This window comes from Mobula hypostoma, chromosome 25 (genome assembly GCF_963921235.1).
Source record: "Mobula hypostoma chromosome 25, sMobHyp1.1, whole genome shotgun sequence".
Lineage (NCBI taxonomy): Eukaryota > Metazoa > Chordata > Chondrichthyes > Myliobatiformes > Myliobatidae > Mobula > Mobula hypostoma.
In genome coordinates this window covers 39100961-39120014 of record NC_086121.1, presented here as the reverse complement: position 1 = coordinate 39120014, position 19054 = coordinate 39100961, and positions in this window count along the sequence as shown.

The following is a 19054-nucleotide window of genomic DNA, read 5'->3' as shown; positions in this document are numbered from 1 at the left end:
TCGGTCTGTGTGAACATTCCAAAGATGTGCTGGGTTAATTACTTATGGTAAATTACCCCTCAGTTTAGATAGGTGAGAGGGAAAAAAATAAAAGGAGGGAGATTGAACACACGGAGAGAATAGCTGCAGGCTACATGGAAATACTAGAGGGCTAGCGGAGAAAGTGGGTCTGATGGGATTGCTCTGCTGGAAGTCAGCATGAACCCATTGGGCCAAATATCTACCCATCCTCTCATTGCAAGTATTAACAATCCACATTTTTATATTCGCAGACAGATTTCACAATTTACATGGGATTATACATCACAGGCTAACTGGTGTATGTTAGGGATCATTCTGGGCTTATGAAATTATGGATGGAATAATTATGAATTGACTAAAAGGAGAGCCAGCCTTAGGAGATAAAACCTGTACACAATTACAAGTTCCAATTGATACTTTGTGGCTAGAGAAACCAATCATTCTGATTCTGTCCCAATGAAGCTACACAAGGGAAGATGACAGATGAATGCTTCCCCAATTAGCGCATTGTTAAAAGTATATACCTACCTCTTAAAGGGACAGTTCAGGACAGATCTGTTTTGTTACCAAACCCTCTGGTTAGATCTATATTCATGGAACCATCCTTCAACACAGTGAGAAAAGAGCTATATTTTGGTTGTCTGCAGTTTGTACTCACAGGTTTTGGAAAAGACACCAACATTGAATATTATGGATTCCAATAGTTGAGATGTACTGCCATTGTAAATGTATAATTCTATAAATTTACTGATATTCTAAATGTTAACATGGGTGATTATAGCAACTGATTATAACAATTGAAACTCAGGTTAATCTTTTATTTTTACGTTAGTGTTGGAGAAGTATAAAACATCAAGTTAAGAGAGTGAGACTCTCTTGGATTCTCCTGGACTTTCTCTCCTGGAGATTCACTGAGTTGATAAAGAGTTCGTTATTTCCCAGTTACGGCATCCATGTAGTCCAGTTTTAATTAGTCAAAACAATGCACACTACAGTTTACACACCAAGTATAAATGAACTACAGAAGTTAATGTAGTTCTTGTTAAGAAGCAAAGTAAAATGGATTGCCAGCTCATCCATTTTATTTAGAAGTACTTTCAGCTGATCATTGGTAATGGCAGAAGGAAGATTTTCTCTCAGTGAGTTTAATTATTATCCATGGACTTACACATGCATACACAAAAGGTGTTCACCAGAGTCAAACATTAATATCCTCACAGAGACATGTAAAGTCACATCATCAACCCAGTATCCTTACATCACCATCAATTTGCTAAGCAAAAGAGAGATCAAGCAGGAGGAGGTTATTGATAATTTCCTGTCAATGAATTGAATCATTAGCCTACATTGCTTTTTGTATAGTTCAATGTAAGTGCATTACACTCAGTTCCAAATCATATATTAAAAGACAGATCCCATGTCATTTGAAAATTCCATAACCGGTCTTACATTATAATTGTTATTCATTGCACTGCTGCTTGTTATTTGTGGAAGTGCCCATATTGGAACTCAAGTTTAGTTTTCGCATTATTTATCATAATGAGCTTTATGAAACATTTAGCACCAAATTCAAAATGTCAGCTGGCAATTTTTCTAAAAGCTTAGCACTGAAAAAATTGGAATTACATTTGAAAATTATGAATACAAGATAAACTACGTTTCACTCAATGTCAACTAGAACAAGGAGATGATGATTGCTTAGGACAGGGGTCCCCAACTTTTTCTGCATTGCGGACCAGTTTAATATTGACAATATTCTTGCAGACTGGCCGACCGGGGGGGTGGGGGTAGGGTTGCCAACGGACAAGAGTAGCAGTCAAATGCGTTGTTTACCCAGAAAGACTACAATGGCCATGAAGCCTTGCGCGGGCACCAGTACGCATGAGCATCATGACCTGCCGATTCCCACCCCACCCGCCCACCCAGCAAATCCTTTTTGGCAATTCCGTTCGTGGGGGTGGGTGTTAATCACTACTGGAATATAGGCGATAAGTGGGTAATACACTCAATTTTGTTTCTAAAAGGGTTTATCTAACGAATTTAATATTAAACACACAGCACATATTTTCCTCGCATGAATACAGTGATAAGTCAATTATCAGGGAAGGACGGGAGCTTGAAGTGTTGAACGAACTTCCAGTAGAAGTGGTAGAGGCAGGTTCGATATTATCATTTAAAGAAAAATTGGATAGATATATAGACAGGAAAGGAATGGAAGGTTATGGGCTGTGTGCAGGTCGGCGGGACTAGGTGAGAGTAGCGTTCGGCACGGACTAGAAGGGCAGAGAATGCCTGTTTCCGTGCTGTAATTGTTATAGGGTCACTCATAAGTCAATAGCATCATAACATTTTAAGTAACATTTGGATATTAAACACACAGCACATACTTCCCCCGTATGAACATATAAAATCATTGCAACACACCAATATCGCTGAATCAGTGGGAGCCCTGGGCTTGTTTCCCTGCAACAACAACATGGTCCTATCGAGGGGTGATGGGAGGCAGCGATACTCGAAGGGGGTTCCTTATGTCCAGTCTATTCCGCAGTTTAGTTTTCATTCCATTCATTGCAGAAAACTCCGCTTCGCAGAAAAATGTTGGAAATGGAAGCAACGTTTTCAGTGCTTCCATGGCTATCTCAAGATATTTAGCCTTGACTTTGATCCAAAATGCCGACAGAGATGTTATGTCAAACACACTTTTCAGCCCGTCGTCATTTGCAAGCTCGAGGAGTTGTTCTCCTTCCCACCCTGACATGGATGACGCACGGGTCACGACCTCGCATGTGTAATGGCTGATCAGTGGCAAAGGAAAGGTGCAGCTGACTCATATCGCCAAATCATATCGTTTACTCGCGGCCCAGTAGCGCATGCTCTGCGGCCCGATACCGGTCCACGGCCCGGTGGTTGGGGACCACTGGCTTAGGAGGACAACACTGGCAATCCATGAGCCAGTCCTCATTGGGGATCAGGGATGGAGAGTGTAAACAGCTTTAAATTCTTCGGTGCTATCAATTCAGAGGATCTGTCCTGGGTCCATCACCTAAGTGCCATTATGAAGAAAGCATGGCAGCGCCTCTACTTCCTTAGAAGTTTCCGAAGATTCGACATGTTATCAAAAATTTTAACAAACTTCTGTAGTGGTGGAGAGTATATTGACTGGTTGCATCGTGGGTTGGTATAGAAATACTAATGCCCTTGTATAGAAAACCCTACAAAAAGTAATGGATACAACCCAGTCCATCAGGGGTAAAGCCCTCCCTACAAAGCGCATCTAATCAGAGCGCTATCATAGGAAAGCAGCATCTACCAATGACCCCTACCATCCAGAACATGCTCTCTTCTCATTGCTGCCATCAGGAAGAAGGTACTGGAGCCTCAGAACTCACACCAACAAGTTCAGGAATAGTTACTACCCCTCAACCATCAAGCTCTTGAACCAGAGGGATAACTTCACACTCAACTTCACCTGCTCCATCACTGAACTGTTACCACAACATGTGGATCACCCTCAAAGACTCTTCATCTCCTATTTTTGATATTTACTCTATTCACTGAGATTGCCTGCAAGAAAATAAATATCAGGGTTGTAGATGGTGATATTTTATGTATTTTGATAATAAATTTTCTTTGAACTTCGATTTATTAAAACAATTAAGGTGAAGACAATTATAGTCATCTTTAAAAACAGGGGCAATAATTGTGTTACACAATCAACCCAAAACATTCATTCCCATTCTGCCACAACACCAACACCAACTTTCTGCTGCTTCCACACTAATGCAAGTTGAGCACATCCATCCCCTAGCTTATTAGATGGCACTACAATAGGTCACTGATGTTGAAAGAATGTAGCAGCTGTTGGGAAATTTTTGAAATCTGCATGACACTGCATAGGAATGAAGACACCCACGATTTTGTAATGATGCACTGAAGAGGAAAGATGAGGAGGAGAGATACAATCAATTCACAGAGAACAAGAGCCCTCCAGAGAAACAGAATGCAGTGGAAACAGATGGATGTCATGGTCAATGCTGGAAGTCAAGCTGAAGAACATGGTTTCATCATTACTGATGTATAATAATTTCAATTCACCACATCTAATTTCTCACCATCCAATGATCTCTTATCATTCAGATTCATACACAACATTCACAGGTTCACTTCACAACATCAAACATGGTGTGAGATCAGAGAAATATGGAAGGGGGGGTTCGTGTTCATACTTCATTGAAAGCAGCAGGGCAATTAAGAAAAAGGTTACAAATAGAGGTCTGGCATTACTAAAGAGAAAGCAGCAAGGGAATGTGAAATTTGCCACAAGCAGGGGGGTAGTGATCAAGTTTGGAGGCTGCACATTCAGAATAAAGGCTTGAGAGAGCATACAGAAAAGATATACTGGAATGATTCTTGGGATGAGGACTTTATGTACATATACAAGAAAAGCTAGGTTCTTCATGAAACAAAGGAGTTTGAGGGAAGATGTAAGTGATATTTAAAATCAAAGACAGGTAAAGACAATACACAGACAGCATGTGGTAGAAGGTTGAATGATGGATAGGCATAAAATGAAGGTGATTAGGAAAAGAAACAAAACTAAAATTGTTGTTAAAAGTATTTTGACAATTACTTTTTTGGTGAACATAGTAAGTGATGACAATTTATAAAGATAGTAGTGGAGGCAGATTCAATTGCATGTTTCCAAAAGGAAACTGAGTAACTATCTGAAACTACAGGATATGCAAGACATTCAGGAGAGTGGGGACCAGCTATGTTGCTCTGAGAAGAAGCCCGAAGAACTCAAAAGATTGAAGAACCCACTTCTGTGCTGCAACCATGTTATGATAAGGAAAAACAAAAGATATTGTGAGAATGCACCAGTATGATTAGCTGTCATATCCCTAAAGTTTTGTCTGCTTTACCTTAAAAATCATTTGAATGTATGTCCTATGGACTTTCATCTGGACATCATGGTGAGATGCATAAGTGAGTGGCTGGTGACAGAGGACAAGTAAGGAAGTTCATGATTAGGAAAAGAAGTGTTTGTTGGTTGATTCCCTGAATCAAGCAAGTTACTTTCACGGAGCCTAGTCAAAAAGAGGCAATCATGGTAACCGATGCTCTGCCAGATCCATAGCAGTTTGCAATGCAGCTGGAAACAGGAACAATGCTCTCACAATACAAAGTAGATTTTAACTTCCACACAGTCAGATTTCAGTGTGTCAGGCTGCTGAGGAATTCTTTCCAGAAATCCTAGACTGCAAAGTTTGTGAAGGTTGTGTACCTATCTTGTCAGAAGATGCTTTGTCTCCTAGCCTTTGGATTACATTGTTGACTCAAACAAAGCATCACTGAATTAAGGTATAATGACTACCATCAGGATGAAAAGTATAGCTCTCCAAGATGCATTACTTAAGATGCTACATCAACTGGAGTAGAACAGAGGTATTCAATATAACCATGTACCATGGAGAATCTTGTAAACCTAATGAAGTCGTAGGCTGACTAAACTGCCTGAGAAACAAAATGTAGATAAACTGTGCAACAGGAGCTGGGGAACTGCAAGTATCTCCATTTACTGCATAGAACCAAGGTTTCCAACCGTTTTTATACCATGGATCCCTACAATTAACCTAGAGCCCTGTGGACCCCAGGTTGAGAACTCAGGACTTGGGAGGTGAATAACAACACAAATGACCATGCCATGATCTCCCTGAAACCCAAGGCAATGTAGTCTAGGCCTCTAGCATGACTCGGTGACTTTTTAATTTGTGTTTCTCTCCGCACCTTGCGGTGCATCAGATGGCAACACTGCCATTTCTTTAGCACTTGTCTGTTTATTTTGTGTTTTTTTTTAACAAGGCCAAGTTACCAGCTCGATACTCAACATGGCATGGATGGAAAGGCTCCAAGGAGCTGGTCAGATTCGAACCCTAGACCACTCGCTTCGAAGTCCAGTGTGGATGCCACTACATCACCGTCTGGCTAATGACTCAGTGAACGAAGACACATTTGCAGCAAGTTCAGCACCAGCCACACAAAAATGACAAGTCATGGAGCCAAAGCTCTGCAATTGTATTTTACAATAAAATTTGATATGAATAGGTTACGATGATGCTCAACTACATTTCTTTTTCTTTGTATCAGAATACTTTCCTCTTCAAAGTGAATTAGCTACAATAATAAATTACCAAACTCTCACTATTCAGATCAGTAGCTCCCAGCAGCCCCACCATATCTGGGCTGCTTCAACAATTCAATAATCCCTTTAAGTATTCACATAACAGGCCAAATGCAATATCAGAAATCCGTTGGAATTCATCCAAACAGAAATGTAGGAACTGTGCACATAAAGTTACTGATGAAGTTACAGGGGTTAACGCATCTCCCCCATTTCACATACATCTGCTCTCACTCCATCCTCCCACCACCCCACTAGGAATAGGGTTCCCCTGGTCCTCACCTACCACCCCACCAGCCTCCGGGTCCAACATATTATTCTCCGTAACTTCCGCCACCTCCAACAGGATCCCGCCACTAAGCACATCTTTCCCTCCCCCCCGTCTCTGCATTCCGCAGGGATCGCTCCCTACACAACTCCCTTGTCCATTCGTCCCCCCCCATCCCTCCCCACTGATCTCCCTCCTGGCACTTATCCGTGTAAGCGGAACAAGTGCTACACATGCCCTTATACTTCCTCCCTTACCACCATTCAGGGCCCCAAACAGTCCTTCCAGGTGAGGCAACACTTTACCTGTGAGTCGGCTGGGGTGATATACTGCGTCTGGTGTTCCCGATGTGGCCTTTTATATATTGGCGAGACCTGACACAGACTGGGAGACCACTTTGCTGAACATCTACGCTCTGTCCGCCAGAGAAAGCAGGATCTCCCAGTGGCCACACATTTTCATTCCACATCCCATTCCCATTCTGACATGTCTATCCATGGCCTCCTCTACTGTAAAGATGAAGCCACACTCAGGTTGGAGGAACAACATCTTATATTCCGTCTGGGTAGCCTCCAACCTGATGGCATGAACATTGACTTCTCTAACTTCCGCTAATGCCCCACCTCCCCCTCGTACCCCATCTGTTACTTATTTTCATACACACATTCTTTCTCTCACTCTCCTTTTTCTCCCTCTGTCCCTCTGAATATACCCCTTGCCCATCCTCTGGGTCCCCCTGCCTTGTCTTTCTTCCCGGACCTCCTGTCCCATGATCCTCTCATATCCCGTTTGCATATCACCTGTCCAGCTCTTGGCTCCATCCCTCCCCCTCCTGTCTTCTCCTATCATTTTGGATCTCCCCCTCCCCCTCCAACTTTCAAATCCCTTACTCACTCTTCCTTCAGTTAGTCCTGACGAAGAGTCTCGGCCTGAAACGTCGACTGCACCTCTTCCTAGAGATGCCGCCTGGCCTGCTGCGTTCACCAGCAACTTTTATGTGTGTTACTTGAATTTCCAGCGTCTGCAGAATTCCTGTTGTTTAAGTTACTGACATATTCACTTTTTCTTAAAAAGTGAACTCTCTATGGCAGGAATTTCCAACCTGGGGTCCAAGGACCCCTTACTTAATGGTATTGCTCCATGACATAAGAAAGGCTGGGAAAACCTACTCTAGAGTTAATTGATGGTGTGAAATATTTGATGCAACCTTTATTACATTACTCATAGAATATTGAACTTTTCCTCTGTTACTTGGATAGACAAAATAAGTTGCATAATCACAACAATTCCACATTTAACTAAGATAATGACATCTTCCCAGCTACATCACTTGCAACCAACATGTCAAGGATTAACTTAAGCAAGAATGCTAATTGCACTTTCAATATCCTTAAATTAGCAAGGAATCTGCCTTCTTGTCAGAGAGATATTGAGGAAATGCATCAGGATGATCTGTTTTTACTACCACTTAAAATTGAATGTTCTAACCTATTCCACCTTGATTTTCCAATGTAGATGATTTTGCCATGATGCATTTCCCCATATCTTGTCTGTCCCAAATGACCCAGTGGCAGAATGAGGGAGGAAGACAAATGCAACACGTGGACATCCAATTAGGCCTGCAGAAATCATTCGTGCATGATCTCACCTAAAGTCCATGAACAAACAAGGAGCAAATCATCTAGGGTCACCATTTGTTCCAATTGCCCCCATCCCCTACCCAAGCCACTTAGTAACTGAAAAATATAATTAGTACTTCTTCATCTTTATTTTGTCAAGACTCGGAGTACCTTCACCACAAAGATTTCAGTACCTCGTAACAGAGACACCATAACACCTTCTAAAGGGCAATAAACAATGGCCTCCTCAGTGACACAGAAAACACACTACTTATTTTGTTTTTCAATGAAGTGCCTGGTGAGCAAAAGCCACTGAATAGCTAGCGGACACCCTATCTTTCTAAAAGCCAAGGACAAGATCACCATTAACCAAAAAAAAGCCTACTGTTAGTCCATGTGGTCCAGTCACTGCAGATACTGCAATTACCAACTGGGATCACCAACTGCAAGGATTTGGTTTCTATTTTGTACTAAACTGGGTCATGGGTGTCTTCCAGTGTCTCTATTTCCAAGGTAGATTACAAAATTAATGTTTAACCTAACATTTATGTTAATTTAAGTTTATGTTAACTTATGTTTGTAATGAACTGTGCTGTGACTGCAGAAAGATAATTTTCGTTGGCATTTATTCACCGTATGTATGCAAATAACAAAAAAACCTAAACGTGGTATTATCCAAGAATTTATTGTGATGTAACAGTTTCCAATTTATAATTGTTCTGAAATCAAGATCCAGCAACATACTTACTGTTTTAACATATTAAGGGAAAATTTTTGAATAGCACCAGGTTTCCTTTACAAAACTTAATCTCTCTAGTTATCAGTTTATTCATTCAGAGCAGTGACTGGAATTGATGCCATTAACCTAGGTTAATCCAATTTCCTCTGCACTGCTGTGCTCAATAACTATTTCACATTCCCCCAAACCACATCAACAGCTGAAAGTTTAACTCTGACAAGGGATTTCACAGTTGATTTTAAACAGGTTAGGAGCACTATTGAACATGAATTTGCACCTTGATTAGGCAGTCACTCCCACACAACAATCACGGTGGAAATTCTAATTGGCAATCATCACACAGCACTTACCCTATCACCAACTGCAGTACATCCACTAGATTACTGGAGAATGTGAAGAGAAATTATTTTTTTTATTTGAAAGGGATGGGAACCAGAGAGACAGGACTGAGGATGGGGCAGTTGGTTTACAGATAGATGCAGTGTGTAGTGAGACTGTGAGGAAGAACATCCAGATGACAGGGCAAAATTGCAGTCAGTGGGATGAGTTGAAGTGAAACATGGGGGCACATTTGAAAAGGATGAAGGAAAAAAAACCTGATCTTGTAGCGCAGTTAATGATTGGTAGGTATGATGTAGTGGGTTTTAATGAGTCATGGCTGAAAGAAGATCATAGTTGGGAGCTTAACATACAGAGGGTGTGGAGTGGCTCTGTTGATAAAGTGAAATCAAATCCTTAGCGAGAGGTGACACAGGACTGGGCGATCTAGAAAACTTGTAGTAGAGTTAAGTAAATGCTGGGGTAAAAAGAACATGGTGGGATTTAGATACAGGCCTCTTAATAGTAGCCAAGATGTAGAATATAATTTACAACGGGAGATAAAAAAGGCATATAAAAAAGGCAATGTTATGATAGTAATTGAGGATATAAATATGCAGGTAGATGGGAAAATCAGGTTGGTGATGGATCCAAAGACAGAGAATTTGTAGAATGCCTACGAGATGGCTTTACAGAGCAGTTTGTGGTTGAGCCCACTTTGGAGGAAAAGGCAATTCTGGATTGGGTGTTGTGTAATGAACCAGACTAGATTAAGGAGTTTAAGGTAAAGGAACCCTTACAGGGGCAGGCATTATTTTTCTAGTCACCCACTAGTTAAAAAGGTCTCAGATCGTTACCTTTTAAGTTATAGAGATATGGTGAAATTTACAAGACTTAGGTTGGGGCATTGTGGGCTAAATTATTATTTAAAGATAATACGAAAACATCCTACTGGATTATGTGACTGTGGTAGTCCAGAAACAGTCCAGCATGTCTTGCTGAGCTGTAATCGATACAAAATTGAATGAAGCATGTTGTTCAAGAGGCTATCTGGCTTAAATTTATTTTGGTTTTCTATTAAATCTTTGTTTGGCCACCAAGAGAATCAACATCTGATTGAAGAGTCTAGTATTCAGTTTATAGGTGAGACTAGGTTGTATTCGAGAATTTGAGTTCCTTGAAATTCTATAATTAACTGCGGAGGGCTGTAATTCGCCTAGATGCGTCTAAACAGCTGGAAATAGAAGAAGAAGAAGCCTGAGGAGGCAACGATCATAATATGATAGAATTCACCCTGCAGTTCGAAAGGGAGAAACTAAAGTCAGATGTATCGGTAATACAGTGCAGTAAAGGGAATTACAGAAGCATGAGAGAGTTGCTGGAGTTTCTAGATGCAATTCAAAAGGCACAGGATAGATACATCCCAAAGAATTCTAAAGGGAAGATGAGGCAACTGTAGTTGTTAAGGGAAGTCGAAAACAGCATTAAAGCAAAAAAGAGGTCATATAATACAGTAAAAATTAGTGGGACGCCTTGGCTGTGGAAGACCTTAGCAGTATACAAGAAACTTGCATGTCAAGGGGGAAGAAGTAAGTGTAATTTCTGTCACTACGAGGTGCTAGGGAAGCTTAAAAGTCTGAAGGTAGATAAGTCACCTGCACCAGATTAACTACACCCCAGTGTTGTAAAATGGATAGCTGAAGGGGTTGTGGAAGCACTAATGATCTTTCAAGATTCAATGGGTTTTGGAACTTTTCAGGAGGACAAAAAGATAGCAAAAGGAAGGAGAGAGGCAGAAGAAGGTTAGACTGACTTCAGTGGTTGGAAAGATGTTGGAGTCCATTATTAAAGTTGCGGTTTCGGGGTACTTGGAGGCACATGATAACATAGGCCAAAGTCAGCATGGTTTCCTTAAGAGAAAATCTTGCCTGACAAACCTATTGGAATTTTTTGAGGAAATAACAGGCAACATAGACAAAGGAGAGTCAGTTGATGATGTTTACTTGGATTTTCAGAAGGCCATTGTCAAGGTGCCACACATGAAGCTGCTTAATCAGATAAGAACCTATAGTATTATAGGAGAGATACTAGTATGGATAGAAGATTGGCTGATTGGCAGAAGACATAGAGTTGGTATAAAAGGGGCCTATCATCTGGTTGGCTGGTGTTCCGTAGGGGTCAATGTTCGGACTGCTTCTTTTCATATTATATGTCAATTATTTGGTGAGAAAACTGGTGTTTTTTGGCCTAGTTTGTAGACAATAGGAAAATAGGCAGAGGGCAGTTAGTTTGGAGGAATTGAAGTCTGTAGAAGGACTGAGACAGATGAGGAAATTGGGCAAAGAATTGGCAGAAGGAATATAGTATTGGGAAATACATGGTTATGCACTTTGGTAGAAGGACTAAAGGTGCGAACTATTTTCTAAATCAGGGGTTCCCAACCATTTTTGCACCTCTGACAGGTTTAATAGTGACAGATTCTTGCAGACTGGCCGACTGGGGGGGGGGGGGGAGGGGGGTGTTAATCACGACTGGAATATAGGTGATAAGTCACTTATAAGTGGCTAATACACTCAATTTCGTTTCTAAAAGGGTTTATCTAACAATTTAATATTAAACACACAGCACATATTTTCCTCGCATGAATATTGATAAGTCAATTATAAGTCAACAGCATCATAACATTTTAAGTAACGTTTGGATATTAAACACAGTGTACATTTTCCTCATATGAACATATAAAGTCATTGCAACACACCGATATCGCTGAATCAGTGGGAGCCCTGGGCTTGTTTTCCTGCAACAAGATGGTCCTATCGAGGGGTGATGGGAGACAGCGATACTCGAAGGGGGTCCGTCTATTCCACGATTTAGTTTTCGTTGCATTCATGGCAGAAAACTCCGCATCGCAGCGATATGATGTTGAAAATGGAAGCAACATTTTCAGTGCTTTCGTGGCTATCTCAGGATATTCAGCCTTGACTTTGATCCAGAATGCCAGCAGAGATGTTATGTCAAACATACTTTTCAGCCCACCATCATTTGCAAGCTCGAGTTGATCTTCTTCCCATGCTGACATGGATGATTCACCGTGGACATTCACAAATGGGTCATGGACCCATTCCTTTGCACATCTTGGGTCACTGATGACCTCACGTGCATTCAAGTTCAAAAGTGCGTGACAAGGAATGAGGAAAGGTGCAGCTGACTCATATCATTTCATATCACCAAATCATATTGTTTCTTCGCACATGCTTTGCGACCCAGTACCGGTCCACGGCTCAGTGGTTGGGGACCACTTTTCTAAATGTAGAGAAAATTCTAAAATCAGGGGTGCGAAAGGACTTGGAATTCCTTGAGCAGGTTTCCCTAAAGGTTAACTTGCAGGTTAAGTTGGTGGTAAGGAAGGCAAATGCAATGCTAGCATTCCTTTAGAGAGAACTAGAAAATAAGAGCAAAGATGTCACAATGAGGTTTTATAAGGCATTGATCAGACCACACTTGGAGCATTGAGAGTAGTTTTAGGCCGCATAGCTAAGAAAAGATGTACTGGCATTTGAGAGGGTCAAGAGGAGGTTTACAAAAAAGATTCTGGGAATAAAAGGGTTAACATATGAGGAGTGTTTACTGGCTCTGGACCTATACTGACAGGAGTTTAGAAGAACGAGAGGGATTTCATTGAAACCTATTAAGTACTAAAAGTTCCAGATAGAGTAGATGTGAAGAGGATATTTCCAATAGTGCGTGAGTCTAGGAGCCGCCTCAGAATTGAGTAGGGTTCCCAAGTGGGGTCCAGGCTTAATGGTATTGGCCCATGGCATAAGAAAGGTTGCGAACCCCTGTTATAGAGGGTCATCATTTAGAACAGAGATGCAGAAGAATTTCTTTAGCCAAAGGGTAGTGAATCTGTGGAATTCGTTGCCAGAAATGGCTGTGGAGACCAAGTCACTGAGTATATTTAAAGCAGAGGTTGATAGGTTCTTGGTTAGTCAGAGTTTCAAAGGTTACAGGAAGGGACAGGAGATTGGGATTGAAGAGATAATAGATCAGTCATGACAGAATGGCAGAGCAGACCTGATGGGCTGAATAGCCAAATTCTGCTCCTTTGCCTTATGGTCTTATTTCCAGACAAAGGCAAAAAAAAACTCACTGCAAAACCAAAATTTGCAGTCAGTGTACAGAGAATAACCGCTGACCAGAAAAGGATAAACATTGTCTTACTCCTAGTGCTTCCAGACTTGTGCAGATCTTAGCCAATGTGTTCAGATGGTGGTATCAATCACAAAGTTCGAAAATGTACTGCCACATGGGTTACCGAGCTATAAGACTGGGTTTGATTTGACCACCCAAAACATGTTCATCTTCCACAAAAGTAGTTAGTTCAGACCAAATGCTGCTGTCCAGCACATAAATGGTCCAAGCAAACATGTTGGAGGATGTACGTATATAAGCAGGGTGAAACATAAGCCAATAATCAGCGGGAGAAGGATACTGGAATGGCATCTTGAAATATCACTTGTACAATGTAGTGTTTGCATAATACAGAGAATGTTTGATGTTAAAATTGCTTTTTACGTAGAACGTTGTCTGTGTATGCATGTATTAAAGGAAATACTTTCAATGAATTCAAATATTTTTGAAAATATTGTGTGCTGCCCTAAACTGGCTCAGGGCTTGGAGAAGTTTCAATACTCTTAGGCTACCAAGAAGAAAACTGGGATAGATTATGAAAGTATTCATAAATGTGATCAACCGCTGGGTTATTCGTATTTAAACATCCAGCTAATCACTGCACAAGCAGCACTGAAAAATGACCAGTTCAGCCTGCCAGAATTCCTGCATGTGGAGAGAGAGAGCTGGGGGGAATAAAAACATGAAACAACAGAACATTATTAATGAAGAGATTCACAGAATCCTTGGAAAATTTACTGTGGCACCTTTTGATGTCATTTGTTCAATCCACGAGATACCTTTTCTACCAAATTTTCCATAAGCCTCTGTACATACAGATTAGAAGCAGTATTGTGCTGTGAGGCATCTGGGAGATTCAAGAATTTTAAAGTAAATGTGTTCCCAAGATTTAAAAAGGTAGGCCTATCTAAAAGCTCCCTGAACAAGATGAATAGAGTGTAGAAGGAGAGAGAAATGAAGCTTATCTCAGATACCAATGGTTGAACATAGCAGAGCATTTAGAAGAGCAGAACTAGAAATTTAAAAAGAAGTCAAAGTTATGACAAAAGAAGCACACAAAAATCAAAGAAAATCCAAAAGGCATTTTATAAATATACTTAAAAAGTGGATAACTAAGTGAAAAACAGGATATAATATGAAACAAAATGATAGTTTGTATATGGAGGCAGATAATATATTGAGCAACATACATCAAAGTTGCTGGTGAACGCAGCAGGCCAAGCAGCATCTGTAGGAAGAGGTGCAGTCGACGTTTCAGGTCGAGACCCTTCATCAGATAATATAGTGAAGTGTCTTCTCACAAACAAGAGAAAATCTGTAAACATCAACTGTACTTCTTTTTTCCCCATAGGTGCTGCTTGGCCTGCTGAGTTCCTCCAGCATTTTGTGTGCGTTGCTTGAAGATTCTTCTTGTACAATTGATGACACTCCTCACAAGTAAGAAGGACGATACCCATGCCACAGTTAAGACTATCACAGGCAAAGCCCTCCCCACCAGTGAAAACTTTTATATGGGGGGGGGCTGCCACAAGAAAGCAGCATCCATCAAAGACCACCACCCTCCAGACCACAACCTCCTCTCACTGCTACCATTGGGCAGGAGGTCCCCACACCCCACCCTAGTTCAGGAACAGTTATTACCCTACAACTATCGGACTCCTGAACCAGTGTAGATAACTGCATTCACCACTGCTCTCCACTGACTCTACAACCTGCAGGCTCACTTTCAAGGATTCTTTATGACCCATGTTTTTATTTGCACAGTTTGTCTTTTGCACATTATACATTTGTGTTTGTCAGTTTTGTCTGTTTACGTAGAATGTTTTCATAAAATTCTATTGCATTTCATTTTTTTTCTGTAAATTCCTGCAAGAAAATGAATCTCAAGATAGTATATGGTAACATACGCATACACCAATAACAAGTTTACATTGATCTTTTTGACTAATGGCCGCCAAATGTTAAATGGAATAAACAGAACAAAGGATAATTTATCATCGTTGAAAATGGTTCGGTTATTAGGCCCAGATGACATATACTCAGTGTCCACATCATTAGGGACCTCCTGTACCTAATAAAGTGGTCACTGAATATATGCTAATGGTCTTCCACTGCTGCAGCTCATCCACTTCAAGGTTTGGCACCACTGTTACTGCTGTGTTCCTGTCAGCTTGAACCATTCTCCTCTGACGCCTCTCATTAACAAAGCATTTTCACCCCCAGAACTGCTACTCACTGGAGGTGTTTTTGTTTTTCATACCATTCTCTTTAAACTCTTTACAGAGACTGTTGAAGTGTGCAAATCCAAGGAGATCGATAGTTTCTGAGATACTCAGACTACCCCATCATGCACCATTCATCCCATGGTCAAAGCCACTCAGACCACATTTCTTCCCCATTCTGATATTCTGCCTGAGCAACTGAACCTCTTCACCATCTCAGGGTATAAAAGAATGCAGACTTGTTGCACATGATTGACTGATTAGGTATTTGCATTACCAACGGGTGGACACAGTCACCCTAATAAAATGACCATCCCTCGTGAATAAAGTCACACATGCTCTGACTACAAGTTTCAATCCTCCCTGGTGACAGAAGTTGTCCCAGAGAATTGGATGCCTCCTGATGTTGTCCTGGTTGTTTAAGAAGGAAGGGATAAAGCAATAACTAGCAGTTCGTCTTTGGTGTTGAGATAAATGGAATCCATTCCAAAATACAGAGTAAATCTTCAATCAGAAAGGCACAAATTAATCAGGGACAGTCAGCACAGATTTGTCAAGTAAAGTCACATATTGACTTTGTTCTTTGATGGATAACACAGAAGGCAGATGAGGGCAGTGCTTCCTTGATTTAGGCTAGAGATACTTTAGCAATAGGTCACAGGACAAGCTGGCCAAAAGTAAGAAAGGGCAGTGACATTCTTTTTCCAGTATTAACTTGGTGGTAAACTCAGAGCGCAGGGTTGATTGGCAGTGTTGTGGCTGAAGGGCTGTTAGCAGTGGGGTTTCCTATAACTCACTACATGGCCCCTAACTTTCTGAGATATGAATGACTTAGATCCAAATGAGAACACAGAGGATATTCCAGATATTATAAAAAAAATTGTATGACTGACAGTGAAAAGAAAGGCTTTAGATTACTGGAAGGTGCAGCTGGCTTGGTCAGTTGAGCAATAAAATGGCAAATGTTTGCTGAATTTGCTGACATTACAGGTGGTGACGAATTAGCATATAGGAGGGAGAATGAAAATCTGGCTGAGTGGTGCCACAACAACGACCTCCCATTCAATATCAGCAAGACCAAGAAGCTGATTAGTGACTTCAGGGGGAGGAAACCAGAGGTCCATGAACCAGTGTTCATCAGGGGATCAGAAGTGGAGAGGGTCTCATACATACACTTTTTTTCCTATATTATCATGTATTACATTGTACTACTGCTGCTAAGTTAACAAATTTCACAGCATATGCCAGTGATGTTAAACCTGATTCTGATTTCACTTTGAACTTTAAATGCAATTTATTCCAGAGAAGTGTGAAATTATCTTGGGGAGGTGCAATAGGCAAGGAAATACAGAGGAGATTTGGAGGAACAGAGGACTGAGAATATTTGCCCAGAGGTTCTAAAACAGTAGCAAGACAAGAAAATAAGGTAGTTTGTACTTCCTACAAAGCGAAACATAATAGCAGGAATGGCAACGATGCTTCACTACCAGATGAACTCCATGCCTTCTATGCCCACTTTAAAAAGAAGAGTGCACCTACAGCTGTGAAGATCCCTGCTGCACCTGATGGCCCTGTGAGATATCTCACACACACACACACACACACACACACGCACAGGCCGATGTTAGGCTGTCTTTAAAGAGAGTGAACCCTCGCAAGGAAGAAGGTCCCGATGGAATACCTGGTAAGGGTCTGAAAACCTGTGCCAACTAACTGGTGGGAGTATTCAAGGACATTTTCAACCCCTCACTGCTATGGGCGGAAGGTCCCACTTGCTTCAAAAAGGCAACAACTATACCAGTGCCTAAGAAGAATAATCAGAGCTGCCTTAATGACTATCGCCCGGTAGCATTCACATCTACAATGATGAAATGTTCTGAGAGGTTGGTCATGACTAGACTGAACTCCTGTCTCAGCAAGGACATGGACCCATTGCAATTTGCCTATTGCCACAATAGGTTAATGGCAGACACAGTCTCAATGGCTCTCCACAAGGTTTTAGACCACCTGGACAACACAAATACCTATGTCAGGATGCTGTTCAACGACTATAGCTCAGCATTTAATACCATCATTCCCACAATCCTGATTGAGAAGTTACAGAACCTGGGCCTCTGTACCTCCTTCTGCAAATCGATCCTCAACTTTCTAACCAGAAGACCACAACCTGTGCAGATTGCTGATAACATCTCCTCCTCGCTGACGATCAACACTGGCACACCTCAGGGGTATGTGCTTAGCCCACTGCTCTACTCTCTATATACACATGACTCTGTGGCTAGGCATAGCTCAAATATCATCTACAAATTTGCTGATGATACAATCATTGTTGTCAGAATCTCAGGTGGTGACGAGAGGGCGTACAGGAGTGAGATGTACCAACAGTGGAATGGTGCTGCAGCAACAACCTGGCACTCAAAGTCAGTAAGACGAAAGAGCAGATTATGGACTTCCAGAAGGGTAAGATGAAGGAACACATACCAATCCTCAGAGGGATCAGAAGTGGAGAGAGTGAGCAGTTTCAAGTTTCTGGGTGTCAAGATCCCTGAGGATCTAACCTGGTCCCAACATATCGATGCAGTTATAGAGAAGGCAAGAGAGTGGCTATACTTCATCAGGAGTTTGAGGAGAATTGGTCTGTCAACAAATACACTCAAAAACTTCTACAGTTATTCTGACAAGCTGCATCACTGTCTGGTATGGAGGGGCTACTGTACAAGACTGAAAGAAGCTGCAGAGGGTTGTACAACTTGTCAGCTCCATCTTGGGTACTAGCCTACAAAGTACCCAGGGCATCTTCAAGGAGTGGTGTCTCAGAAAGGCAGCGTCCATTATTAAGGACCTCCAACACCCAGGGCATGCCTTTTTCTCACTGTTACCATCAAGTAAGAGGTACAGAAGCCTGAAGGCACACACTCAGCGATTCAGGAACAGCTTCTTCCCCTCTGTCGTCCGATTCCTAAATGGACATTGAACCCTTAGACTCTACCTCACTTTTTAAATATATAGTATTTCTGTTTTTGCACAATTTTTAATCTATTCAATATATATATATACTGTAATTGGTTTACTTATTATTATTTTATTGTTTTTTTCTTCTATATTATGTATTGCATTGAACTGCTGCTGCTAAGTTAACAAATTTCACATCACATGCCGGTGATAATAAACCTGATTCTGATTCTGATAAAAAGCCAAATGAAAACACTCTTTTATTAGCTGAGCCATAGAATACACCAGGAATGAAACCTGATGGTAATTCACACCCCCGTCTACTCCCCTACTCAACAAATGTATGGCTTATCTTTTACCTCAGCACCACTTTCCTGCCCAGACAGCAAATCAATACAGCAACTAAACATCCACCAGTCTCTGTCTTAAACATACTCAGTTTTGTTCATGCTGAAATGGTATGTAACATTGGTGAGTGCACAGCTGGAACATTGTCTATAGCATGGGTCACCACATTAAAAGGAAGATGTGTTTGCACTGTAC